The 14,253-nt window shown below is 46.4% G+C and overlaps 1 long non-coding RNA gene across 2 annotated transcripts; it reads left to right on the top strand.

Moving 5' to 3' along the window:
• The first annotated feature begins 1,910 nt into the window (after window positions 1-1,910).
• On the top strand, window positions 1,911-13,434 carry LOC135388409 (uncharacterized). Of its 2 annotated transcripts, XR_010421349.1 has the most exons (5): window positions 1,911-2,064; window positions 2,222-2,324; window positions 5,234-5,392; window positions 11,545-11,690; window positions 12,688-13,434. It is a non-coding gene; the product is annotated as an uncharacterized LOC135388409 (long non-coding RNA). The 2 variants fall into 2 exon arrangements; XR_010421348.1 differs by lacking the exon at window positions 2,222-2,324 and having other exon boundaries at window positions 1,920-2,064.
• The last annotated feature ends 819 nt before the right edge of the window (window positions 13,435-14,253 follow it).

Here is a 14,253-nt window from a genome sequence, read left to right as displayed (position 1 = left end):
GACACAAAGTTAACCTAGATAACCTTGATATTTTAGCACGTGAAGAACGAGGGGGGGGGGGGGGGACGCGAACAACTCGAATCTTGGTTCATCCAAAATGTACAAAAAATTAGGTCACGGAATTACGTATTGGAAGACGGAAAGACGTCAATACGGGAAGACGTATTTACAAATCTTCCGCAATACACTGGATCGTTGCCAGTCGCTTCGTATACTGACAAGGATTGGACTCACCTGACGCATTACCTTGAAGTATATCTCTTCTTTGAAGCACTATACTCTTATCGATTTGGTGCTCGATGGCAAACGCAGTGTTCGTAGTCCAGCACTTGGCGTGAATAACGAGAGAGGAGCTCACCACCTATGTTCCTTATCTACGAACTTCATTGTATCATTCTCAAACGTACGCCTTTACTGCGTAGTTTATGAACTGTATAAATAATTTAAACTTTTTTTAGCGTTAGCGCCTGTAGTTATGGGCACCGTACAGACGTGGACAGATGGAGAGAGGACAACAGGAAGGAGTGGGGGACAGAGAGTTAGTATGCGTCCTGGGCCGACTTCAGGGGGAGCTGTGCTGACAATTCGTCTTTCAAAATGGTGCAGTTCGACCGCAACCTATATGCAACATTGGACGTTATCCGTTATCTTCCTTCCTATTTCCGTACATCCTTTCGCTAGAAATTCAGCGTTTCACAATGATGATGATGATGAAGACGGGAGAAAAAGTGTGGAGGCGTGTCGCGACCAAGTCGTAGTGGCTATACCCCAGTAAACCTATGTTTAAAAAAATGGAAATGGGAGAACGCCGCTAGCAGAAGAATCCCGTCGGTGGAACATGACCAAGAGCTACAGTCAAAGCAGCAGCGATGGTCATTAACTAATTCGTCAGTAGTTTAACTATAACTACTAGCTGCCTTGCGATGGAGTAGTTTAACTAGTACTTCAATTACTTTTCAGAGGAGCAGTTACAAGTACTTTGACTACTGCAATGCATTTTAACTACATCTATAACTACTTAACGTTGTCCATCAATACCAATCCCTTGTGGTGTTCTTGGACCAACCACTCTCTCTCACTCATCCCCCTTTCACTCTTACATTGTTTTTTCACTCATACACACAATCATACCGCGGGATCGACGCAGGCGGCAACTGTTGAACATGAGATAACTCGAACCCACATCTGGATCTTCAGTAATCCAGGAGATGATTTGAGTACTACAGCTGGCTAACCTTTTCAGTGACTTCCAGCTTATTCGTTAATTCTTAGGCGCTTGAGGATTTGTATGGATTTGTCCTCTGTTCCAGACTCAGAGCACCAGTTCTCTCATGTTCCAACTACACCGAGCCACAACTGGGAATTTTGACAGTTTTTATTTCAGTCCAATAAATCAATCTCTAGATACGATGCATAATTATTATAGAACTTTCATTGACGTCAATTCGACGCTTGCGGAGTCTCGAATCTGGGGCTCGAATGCGTCGTTTCCGTCAAACGGCCTGGTTGAGCGCATTTGGGAAAGCCTGTAATTATTATACCGTCAGGAAGCTTAATTCAGTTCTATCGATACCTCAGTTCATTTAAAGTTCTACCGGACAAGTGAATTTCGATCTTTATGATCAAGGCGAATGCAGTACTGAAAAGACGTTCAACAATTCAAACTTATTATACAGGGTCTACAGCTCAAACACTGACGCAGACAGATTGAAAGAAAGAATTACGTCGCATTCCATTTGTTCGCGAACGGTTTGCGTCGAGAAACGGAAGTGAAGCGAGAGATTATATTTTATTACACCGAGGAAGGAAATACCTAAAAACGGCGTACGCCAACAGATATCGGAGACACTAGAGCCGATAAGGGAACACCGTGTATTACCTCTCGTCACGAGTGATTTCATAAAGTGTTTACGCCACTGAGTCCTGACTTCTGAGAAAACCATGGGGGGCAAAGAGTTAATAAGATAACAGCAGCACCTCTTCTTAAAAGCGGACAAGCGCCGAAACTCATTGCTGGGCGAGCAATCAGTGGCTGAGAGATGTGGCTGTCCAACATCCACTGGGGTGAGTTCGCATAACTTAATCACATTTATCTCGCCTATCTTCACTGTTTGTCTTCTTATATTCTCACAATTCCTTCGCGGAATACTTGTACGTCGTGAGAACGTTACCTTTAAAGTTACGTTTGTATACTTTTTACTTCCACATCTGCGCCTTCAAGCTTCTACCATAGACACACTTAGGTTCCTCATCGGGGTGGGCCTGTAGCGATGATGCGATAGGTGATCTATGTTGAAGACAGTCGACTTATTTCGTTAATATCGGTAAGAATAATCGCCTAAGTTATACCATAGTTTGTTAACTGAAGCCACAAAATCTACATTCCACAAATTACCGTGGTGCTAAACCCGATATTTATTTCGTACAAACCAAACATGACATACTACGTATGTTCATGAACTTACTCCACCCAATGGGAAAGTTAAGGACATAAAAGAATTAATGCCTGGTTTAAATTTTGTCTTGTCTTTGGGTCAGCCGAAAAGTCAGACACGAGTATAGTGGACGTGGAAACACAGGGCAGTGACACCGCAACATAAAGGGGAGCAAGCCAGCTTTGCTAGGTTGACCTCTCTTAACCCATAAAAAAAAAACAAAAAAAAACGGAGAGGTCATATTTTATTAGCCGAGGAGCAGAAACGACCAAATTGAAAGTCAATGCTCGAGAAAGTTTGAAGCCTTGTTGTGCTTGATCCTCCGGAGTCCACGACGATGTTGACGCTCGTCCGAGTTGGTCGTCCCTTTCGTCGTTCCCGGGCCCGGATATGTTGTTCCTGCTGCCTGTCACTGACTGGAGCCCAGACTAGGTTGCCGTGATATGCGAGGGTTTATTTACAAGTTATCATGCACACTGTTATTTACATGTTGGTCAAAACTCGGCTGGGGAAAAATGGAGATGTGGACTGGTAGAGTCCCCACTGCCCGAGTCCCCTTCCCTCTTGCTGCCGTATCCTTATAAAGGCCGCGCCCAACGTCGCGGTTCCTTTATTGGGTTGAACAATAACGTTGTTGTGACTCGAGCGTCCTTGGCTGGAGTAGGATTAGCGCTCGGTCGCGGGCGGACTGGGAATATCCCGATTGTCTGTCCGCTACGGCGGACTATGAGATTTGCAAACCATGACTGATTGCACTACGAGACCCGTAGCTTTGGTAGCGCTAAACCATGGCGCCGTCGTCGTCTGGACTTTGCACTTGAGTTCCTTGTTTTCCCCCAGGTCACGTTTCCCTCGTGTTTCCCCTCCGCTCAGTAACCCTTTCCCGAGGATGCACTCAGAAATGTCCTTGCAGTGTCGGCCGCGTCATTCGACCATTAGCTACGACCTTCACAGCCCCCTTTTCTCGACCACATCTGCAAAACAGCGACTGACGTCTTTCTAAAAAGCCACGTGCCGAACGGCAACACGTTACTTCAAAGCACAGGCAACGACAGCGTTCACCCTGGTGTCACAGGCGAGAAAAAATTATTGCTAAGAAAATGCCACGCGAAAACCCAAACTGTCTTCAACTTGCCCCCCGCCTTCAAGTAGCCCCAATTTACCCTGTTCGGTGACCCAAATCCCGGATTGTACCGACACCTTGCTCGAAGGACGGACCCGCAGGCGAAGTCCACAGACAAACTACTATTTAAATTTATTTATAACGTATGACGGCACGTCGGCAACCGACAATTCACCTTAGTGGTCAAGAAGCGTCGCGTTTTAACGGAAAGGCCACATCTTCTTCACCAATCGGAGTATTAGAAACTGATGTTAAGGTATGGGCTCATAGGGCAAAACTTTCACTTTCACTCATAGCTTTCTCCGAAGTGGGTAACAAAGGCTTCTTAGACCGGCTAACCCGCCTCCCACGACTTCCAGTCGGGAGTTCCGAGTTAGAAAGGGACTAAGGCTCCGGACGACCTCGAAATCCCCGTAATCCCAATGGACGAGTTCAGAAAATCCCAGAGTGCTTAGCAGTGCCGGATTTAGAGGAGGGCAGACGGGGCACTTGCCCCGGGGCCCCCACCACAAAGGGGCCCCCACCAGAAAAGGTCTTGTCCAAGGAAAATCTGTTTTGCATGCATGAAACGCATCCCTGAAACGGAAACTTGGTAAAAATCTGTCCTCCGTCCACTCATATCGACCCCGAATAACACATTGGATAGACGTAGAATACATGAGGGAGCCCCCACAGCACAGTGTCCGGGGGCCCCCACCACTGTAATGTTGAATTCCAATGGCAGAGTCGGAGCAAGGGGCACACTCCGCAGTGGAGCGGCTTGATCTGGCCTAGAGCAAGTGATCCGAATCTGCGAATGGAACACTTGCGCCCAACCTGGAGTTTAGCCCTGGCCAATCTTCCTTGGTGTATGGCTGCCAGAGACGGAGGAAGAAGAAGAAGAAGATTGTACTCATGTTCCAATACAACGCCATGTTTTGCAACATCAAGGTCCTCCTAATCTCCTAAAGTTGCCCGTGTGATGTCTGGCTTATTGCTTTCTTCATGAAACAAAATTGCTAACGTACGACGCGAAGTACTAGTCACGGCGAAGACGCGTCGGGAAGCGGCCTTGTTGCCGAAGCAGAGACAGGAAATAGGAAGCACGAGCGACAAGTGACACGTCACATAGAGTTCCGGTTCAATCTGCCTATTTTGGCGGAGCAGTCTGGGTTGCTCCCTGGAGCGACCTTGGCTCGTATGCCGCTCCGAAGCTCCCATTGGAAGACTCCAGAACTGTTCCCAATCTGCCAACCGAACAGACTTGCTCTCGGCGGAGCAACAAAACTTGCTCTGGAAACGCTCCGAATCTGCCATTGGAATTCAACATAAATCCGGCACTGGTGCTTAGCGTCGCTTTGAACTGTGGGAGTTTACTAATACGAAAGAAACGGGTGGCCTCCACTCTGCTCCGATTTCTGCCGTACCGGTCCATTGTCCACGACGTGTCGAGGATAGCGAAAGCGAAATGTGAAGGATTATTCTTCGTTCCCCCACTCAGCAAGCGCCCAGGATGCAATGCGTGTGCAAAGAGCACTGGGATTTTCCGGACTGATCTACTGAGGGATCCATAAGCGGATGTTGTTCTTCAAAAGAGTCCTTGACGTGTTCAGCTAACAGATACACATTGATCGTTAATTAACAGTAAAGTTATATGATCGCTCGGCTACTTGCCTAACAGACAGTTCTTTTTCAGTCTATCCACATTTCCAGGATTGAGTGATCTTCGTCAAGCTACATCGTGCATACCTGCCTTTGCCAACAACATCTTCACGTCGAACTTCGAAGATCATGCTATAGCGCCTTTGCTGGAAACGTCTCCACGATACGGCAACAGAACAGTGCAACTTTAAAGGTAACTTTCATTAAAGATTCCGCACATGCCCTTTCTCATTTTTTCTTTATCACATCACATCACTTGACATCATTCCTCAGAACCGACTGTTTTGAAATACCCGCGCTATATCTCTCTACCAGCGTAATCATATGGAACAGTGGGAAGAATGGCGTTTTGCGGGGTGTTACAAGCCTACCAATTGTAACTACGTGGTGCTACTGTAGAAATACTATAGTAAAGTATTTACAACAGCAGTAATTGCACAACTACAGCAGACAGCAGGGGTGCGGTACACTCGGCATAGCAAAGGCGTTATGTGCCGTTGCTCCTTCCCCCCCCCCCCCCTGTGTTCTACACTCTAAAAACAGAACTTCCCCGCATATCACGCTGTGCGCCAAACATTGCCGCGAATGATATGGTTATCGCTTCTGATTCGAAGAGAGAGGTGGGCGTACGCCTTTTTGTGGCAATATGGATATATGAAAATTGCCACAAAAAGGCGTACGCCCCCGTCTCTCTTCGAATCGCAAGCGATAACTGTATCATTCTTGGCAATGGTTGGAGCACGGCGTGCTATGCAGTGAAGTTCTGTTTTTAGAGTGTAGTTGTAAAGTAATGATCGAAAACTGATACTCAAAATGAACGCTACTAGTGACATCCGAAAAATGGCATGCTTCGTACATGCACGTGAACGTGACGGTACGAATGTCGGCACAGTTCTCTCTGAAGTGGGCCCAGGACGCGAAATTCCGTAACGTAGGCAAGTATACGCATAGGAGAATGCGCGCACACCTATTGGTTGGCGCTGCGGCAACCCGAAAACCTGCGGCGGCCAGAAACGGACGGAGAGTTGCCACCGCCGCAATTATGAACAGCATAAGTGTCACAAAAAATACGTACGGTATCATTCGGCGAAGTTCATTTTTAAGAGTGTGAGGCCAGGGGCGGATTTAAGGGTCTGTCATGGGGAGGGGGTGGGGCGGTCTTAAGAAAATTTCGTGCTTTGCGGCGCCGCATCGTCCAGGAGATAGGGTTTTTACATAGGGAACGCGACCGTATGGGGGGCGGTCGCCCCCCCCCCTTAAATCCGCCCCTGTGTGTGGCAGAGCAAGGTGCGTGGCGTATACAGTCGTGCCTCGTTAATATGGAGCCGCTTCTTATGTGCAACTCAAATTATGGATGATTCTTGTGATGTTCAAGGTTCGTGAATGTATTTTCCTCTCGTTAATATTGAAACTCTCTTTTCGGGCAATGGATGGTGCGTCAAGCTAAAAACCATCACATAGTCCATGCATTTCTCTCGTTCTTATCTACGGCATCAGTATGGATGGCAAGCCTCTCCCCACATTCTATACGCGAGTACTCTTGAAGGTAGGGCGTTCCATTACTAAGGGAGCTATATGTCAACACCACCTTGATGCCGATAGCCTGCTCACTCGTCGACATGACGTAACGACTCTGAGTCAGACAATGTGACTCGTGTTTTCAATGGCCGTAGCCAATCAAGAACGTGCTTTCAGTGGACATAACCTTGAGGATGATCGTAACCACTGTCAACTTCATGGGCAGCTACGTAGTGTCGTCTACGAGTAGTAAATGTTTCCCAGTAGTTAGCAGGAAGGGCGCAACATGGTCCCCTATTTTTCTCAATACGGATATTCTGGAAAGAGTGTTGCTCTTTTAGTGCCTACAGGCTTAAATTTTCCGGGATAGCTGCAATCATTTGAGAATTTTTGTAGAATGGTGAATCGTGGTAGCGGACGAGTTCTGATTTCATATGTCGAAGTGAGCAAATGAGGGAGAGGAGTAAACAAAGTAGAGCGATGCTTTTCCAGAAAAGTAAAAAAAAATTCTTGTACAGTTGCTTTACCATATACCATTTTTTATGTGAACGTCAAAAGCTATTTACAATGTGATGATCCATTTCACATCGTGTATGCTGACGCTGCAGATGGCTTCAAGCATGGTTCACACTAGTGCATTCTGCTGCGTAATGGGCGCTAGTTACCGTAGCAACAGACACGTGCGCAACCTCCCACAGCAGAACGCAAGGAGTTTGCCCGAGCTCAACTTTGTCCGACGCCCGCAGCAGCCCGCAAGCGGAGAACGAATCGCGAGGCCGCCCTCCGAGCGTGCGCAGTAGGTTTCTCTCTGTGAGACAGTTTTCAACATGGCGGTCACAGGAGTGGAAATCTCGCTCGGCGCTCATTGGCTTACGGTTTGGTGACGCACGCATTCGGACGCAGGTATGTAAACTGCAGAACGTATTGCTTACAACGCACGCATACGCACAGAGGCGCCCGCATGCAGCAGAATGCACTAGTGTGAACCATGCTTAAGAACTCTAAGCATTGCCCCATGCACGAGCACAGAGCACTTATGCAAGCATTCTTTGCAAAATGAACAGCACTGGGTGATGCTCTTTCGAAAAAAGCATCCTAACGTGGGGCACGACATGTACAAAATATTGCGCAAAAGTGCTTAAAGGAAACGCCTGTTCTGACATATAGCAGCACGCTAATATAGCGCTACAAAAAAGCACCCAATAACATCATTCACCGTTATTGGACGGTTCACACTTGCAAAGTGGCGCTAGTGCTATAATTCAGCGGAAGTTTGGTTGCCTTATCCAGTCTTCCATCATGGTGCCTCCGCGGTTCGACAGCATGAACAAGTTCAATCAACTGACTGACCGTAAAATTACGCAGACGTTTTGGATGAGAGGCTCGCCGGTTCCAGTGCGGTCGGTTGCCGTGAACCGCGGAAGCAAAACAACCCCATAACTTCCGTAACGTCATCGCTGAAGGGCCTCCTCATTGGCCCACATGAATATAGTGCTAAGATTCGCGCTGAAAAAGTTGACAGGAGCTCGAATCCCGCAAGCGCTAATTTTTAGCGGTTGGAGCATTGCGAGGAGGAAAATATCGCACTATTTTCTAGCGCTGTATAGCAAATCGCCTTACGTCGGAACAGTCCTTGAGATGCTAAATACGCAGCGTGAAAAGTATTTAAAATAGAGTACAAAATACTCAATGCTGAAAGTAATTTGAGTAAGGCAGTGGCAGACTGGTTCTTGTCTCCAAATCATCTGAAAATGTACACAGGGTGTGTACCCGCGCAGTACACGAGAAAAGCTGCTAAAAAAAAGGTACAAATTACATTAAGCTGCATTAAGTGATGCAGAAAAGATTCAGTTGCTGTACAGTCATTCGCGAAACTTCCAAATGGCCCGTGGTTAACTGGACAAGTGTTGTGACTTGCAGTTTCAGGCCACAAGCCCACAGAAGAACAAACCGCTCAAGAGGCCATGCTGCATATAGGCCACCACAACTAGAGGCAGCTGTGAATTCTATTATTGCGAGCAGATTCCCTTTTAATCAGCATGACATAACGGTAAATACTCGTATATCGGCTCTTGGATGCACACAGACGAGAGAGAGAGAGAAATAAAAACTATTCTAGTCGACTAGACTTCTCCAACTAGGGAAGCCGCCCCTTCCCCTTTATTTGGAGGGGGGCGGCGTAGCCTCGAATATTGCTCGCGAAACCGCACAAATTGACTACACCCTTTCAATCGCCAACTGAGGACGTAAGAATAGTGGCACACTTAAATTCTACTTCAATTCTCTCGCAAAAATGTGCTGAAAGCTGTCGAAATGAAAAATAGCAGTTGCTCTTCATGTTTGGCTATACGGAATACTTTTCCCTTATTCAGAATCCTATCACAGCAAAAAAGGCGTGTCCTTAATGGTTGTACTACCTGCGTCAATGACACAGGCAATGACAAGAAGCAAGAAGTGCAATTAAGAAAAGGCATGGAATTTAAGGCTTCTATTTCTTGTGTCTTCAGCAGCCATTGAGTTTATTGACACTTGGGTGCATCTATATAGTGATCGTACTTGGTCAATGCGCGCTGCACACACACGCCAACCAAAACGCCGCACAGAACGAAGGCTGGCCACAGAACTTTCACCACTGCAACACTGTATTACGAGAAGTGGTTCATCTACCACTTTCTTTGCTCCTTGCGCCTACACTTTGCAATAATTCAATTCGCATTCCAGTTGCAGTGGCCGCCATGTCGACCGCGGTAGCGATTACGTCCGTTTCTGGCTGCCGCAGCAGCATCCAATGGGGATGAAGCGCATTCTCTTATGCATATACTAGCCTACGTTACGGAATTTGGCTCCCAAGGACGCATACTAACTCCCCTGTCCTCCACTCCTTCCAGCTGTCCTCTCTCCACCTATCCAAGCCTGCACACCGCTCATAGCCACAGTTGCTTCGCGGAAAAAAAAGAACATGTCGGTATTGTAAAAATTCGCCTAATGACACGCAATCCTAGGTACTCGCTCGACCTCCGTGCGTGAGTACGGGACAAGTACCTCGTAGCCTGAAACCTTTGCACCGAGAAGGGTGTACTGCCCCTCAGCCCCTTCTGGCAGATTGAAAACTCTCCGCCTATGACTCTCTGAAAACTGTCCGCCATGTATGCATGTTTGTATTCGTCGAGTGTAGGTTTCCTGGGGTATAGCCAGTCCGATTCTGTCGTGACTAGCATCCTCATCTTTTTCCATTAACCCGTTATCGCCATCACTTTCTTTGAGAACAAAGTAAAATTTAGCACGTCAAACATGTTCCTTCCCGTTGTAGATGTCGTCACGTTAACACAGTAGAGGAACTCTTATACTATCGCGTTGTCTTCAAAGGTATCTCAAGAGCGCCGCCAGCTGAGGATCTACTAGTCACGCCCTCTTATTATGCTGCACTATCAATCAATTAACCAGTCAATTTATTTCATTCATTCACGTAATACATACAAGGAGCCGAAGGAACCAGAGGGAAAATATACAGGGCGTCGCACGTAACGTGTCAAAAAATTATATTTAAAAATGCACACGTCGGAAAATTATGGGGTCAATTCGCCTTCAGAAAGCTTTTGCCATCGTGTGAGAACACTTTTACCAATTTTTCGCCGTGGAAAATTAAATTTTCCGAATTAAAGTCTGGAAATTGTCTAGTCAACCTAACATTTTTTTCGACTGATTCGGGAAGCACTGGTCCGGTTTAGCCCGCCACATAAAAACTCATTTCGTAGTACAAAAGTAAAAAACTGAGAAAATATCCCGTTCCGGGCCGCGCAAAATGCCGCTCGCCTTTCGCATTCCGTCAGTGCGCTCCGGGGAGCGATGCATAAGAAACGTTCGTCCCGCCCCTTTAACCCCCTCCCAACGCCCTCATGTTTTCGGCGATATGTTCACTTGGTGATTGCGATTCTTTCTTTCGTTGTTCTGCTCTTTGCCTTTTTTATCGTTTGCTTTAGTGATACCGCTCGCCAACCTGCATGATATGAAGGGCCGATAGTGAAGGGGCGGGGCGACTGTTTTTTATGCATCGCTGCTCGGAGCGCTCTGGCGGGATGCGAAAGGCGAGCGGCATTTTGTGCGGCCTGAAATGGGATATTTTCCCAATCCTTACTTTTGTACCACAAAATGAGTTTTTACGTGGTGGGCTAAACTCGACAGTTGCTTCCCGAATGTGTTGGAAAAATATGAGGTTGGCTAGGCAATTTCTGGACTTTAATTCGTATATTTAAATTTCCCACTGCAAAAAAATTCGTAAAAGTGTTGTCACAGAATGGGAAAACAATGGGAAAAACACTTTGAAGGCGAATATCGTTGACCCCAACATTTTCCGACGTGTAGATTTTTAAATATAATGTTTTGACACGATAAGTGAGACACCCTGTATATACATGCCTTTCTGCACCACTTCCGGTTTGTTGACAGAACGACATCCGGTTCCGCAGCAAACACGCTCTGCGCCGATCACTATGCCGATGCATACAGTTATCGCTTCTGATTCGAGGAGATTGAGGGCATTATACGCCTTTTTTCGGCAATTCAAATTGCCACAAAAGGGCGTACGCATCCCATTTTCAACAAATCAGGAAAGCGGAAGTATCATTCTGCATGGTGGCTGGTTCCGAGCGCCCTTCGTCGCTGAAGGACCGGAAGTTGTCGTGACAGCGCAAGTTGTGATGGGGGATTGTTTATGTTTGCCCGAGAATGTCTATACCCTCTATACCCTACTGTATACCCTTTCTCTACTATCTAAAGTTTAAAATTTCACCTCGCTGAATGCGCTTCTTTTTGGGTTCCTTCTTCAAGGTCACCTTGAAGCTTGATTCTACATCATCAGAAACCTTCACAAATCACACGTATTTTCGTGGCAACGTGGAACTGCAGGAACTGAATTGAAGCCGTTGCTCAAGACGCCGTCTCAGAGACCTCGCCTAAAAAAGCATTCTTGAAAGGTAAGCTCCACGCACTAAAAACTGAACTTCACCGAAGAGCATGCTCTGCGCCAACCATTGCCACAAAAAGGCGTCCGGCTCCCTCTATCTTCGAATCAGAAGTACCCTACAGTACATAGCAATGGTTAGCGTGCTATGCGGTGAGGTTCACTTTTTAGAGTACCGATAAGTTTTCTTCAAAAATGGGCCAGTTGCGATATTACATAGAACGCCAACTTCAAGAGTACAAGCGTTCGGCGTAGATCTAGAAGGAATATGTGGTCCTCGTCTTGACCCCGGTGTTTACTATAGGCTTAAGAACGAGGACAACTTCTACGTTTTTGTCAACGACCTCGTTATGTGTATCCAATATTCTAACTTGCTACAGTAAGAGTACAGTGGGAGCAGGAGATGCCTGTGCGTGTCCCAGATAGGCATCTCTCTGTGGTTTGAACAAATCACCACACTGAATGATATAATCCGGAATGGTAGTCGGCTGGGTGAACTTCTGTTTCAACTGTGCAATACACCACGTGCAAGCAAACACAAAAATTCCTGCATCTCTAACTCGAAGGCCCCCGATGTGCTTGGCAAAACTCGTGCTCGTGAGCATGGTCGCTCGTGCTCTATGCATGTTGAGTTGAGCATAAGAGAACATGTTCATGACTGAGTTTTCGATGAGGTACGAAGCCCAATGGCATGATAAGATTATGTGGTACAAGAAGCTTCCCAATGAAGGTCATTGATGGATCCCTCGCGTCCTTTTTCTTGTTCTTCTGCGCTGGGCAGTTCTTCTGGACTATTTGAATGTTAGAGCAAGAGGAACTGTACACCCCTCCCTCTCCTGTGCCGCCATCTCTGCCCTCCCAGAGCAGCAACCAATGAGCAAGCAAATCACACTGTCCCCATTAGATAATCCTGGGGTTGGTAAAATTAATCTAACGATGTCCTCCATCCTTATAGATGGCGAAGCAACAAATTGCCATTCTTCGTTCATATTGCAATCGTTTCATTACAGGCCTGAAACTGATCTTCAGCACAATGGCTACATCTAGATCAGTTAAAAAGAATATGCAGGAAGAGATGTCACCCAAATGGAAGGACATACGTGAAAAAATGCATCAGGCGATAGACGACAAGGACTATCTTCAAGTACAGCAGTGCCTCCATACTGTGGCTCATCTCAGGTTATGGTTACATCCAAGTACAGGTGAATCAGCCATGTACAGAGCAATCGAAAAGAGCTCATTCTACATTTATGGATTGCTTCTGTCTCACAGTTGTGAGTTCAGAAATGAGGAGGAGGAAGAATGCTTGGAGCGTTTGAACAAGACCGAGGAATCTGAACTTCGGCGACAACTATTCTTCGTGACGATATATGGAGACTCTTAACTAGGGTCCCTCGAATCTCGGACGCGGAAGTAATAAGACGGAACACTTAACGATGGCATGGCGATATGAACGGTACGACTACACGAAAGACGGCTGATGCAGTGGAAATGTCCGCGGTGCGACCAGAAGGCAGAATGGCGGACGGGAATAAGCGAACAGAAAAGCTTCTGCGGGGATGGATTAAAAACTAGAGGCGGACAGACGAATAAAAGGGGCAGCAGAGAAAGAAGTAATCTCGTGACGCGAACAATGTCCTCTATGTTGGACTAAATTTTTTTTTGTCTTGCCTCGTTATGGATTTTTGATACACACGCGATTAAAACAGCATGTGTTACGAGAAGCACGAATAAAGTTGCTGGTTATTTCAACACTATGTCGCTGTTATCTTCGTATCATGACTTTATAACGTACCTCACCGTATTTATTTATCTTCCCCGCTTAATCTGATCCCTTTTCCTCGTACTGTAAAGTGTTTTAACGGACGTTTTAAACGAGGAACGACATAGGTGGTCAAACACGTGAGTTGCATAGCAGACATATACTCTAATAAAGAAAACCATGAATTTGGACCAACTGCAGGTTCTAGTATCCTACATCGCGGTTACTCCCCATTTCGGAGCCATTGAAATTTACTCCGTCCACGACTCCAAGGCCCGCTTGCACGAAACACTTCTCGGGACAGTCCTCAACGGTCGCCTTCCTCAAGCATTTCTGTCCAGGGATTTCCCTCCTCCCTGCATTTTTGCAACACCCCCCCCCCCCTGAGATTTCTCAGGTGACCCCACCACCAACCACCAGCTGGGCCACCAACACGTTCTGGTAGTGAGTCCGGCGCAGCGAATTACATCCTGTACTGTCAAACTTGGGCCATAGGACCACAGTCATGCAGATGATCGTACCATGCATTTCTCCAAAATAATTTGAAAGTGACTGTTCAATGCATGCGTGCGGGCACGCAAACTCAATGTGAATCATCAAGAACCATTTGCGCCCAACTCAATCAAGCAAGGTATTCTGCTTATTTCGTCTAAAGTTTTCACCGTTGGTTGTTAGGTATTCATTAAGCTTCGTAAGACAAGGTGATACTCTTTTTTGTTTGTCAGTCGTGTGATTATGCATCTTAATTATGTTGAAATGCCGTTCATAACGAATATGTATTCTAATGTACTGTGTTCTAACGTAATAACACGAA

The sequence above is a fragment of the Ornithodoros turicata genome, chromosome 3 (genome assembly GCF_037126465.1).
Source record: "Ornithodoros turicata isolate Travis chromosome 3, ASM3712646v1, whole genome shotgun sequence".
In the NCBI taxonomy this organism is placed as follows: domain Eukaryota; kingdom Metazoa; phylum Arthropoda; class Arachnida; order Ixodida; family Argasidae; genus Ornithodoros; species Ornithodoros turicata.
The sequence above is the reverse complement of the archived record's forward strand: the minus strand, read 5'-3'. Positions and strand labels throughout refer to the sequence as shown.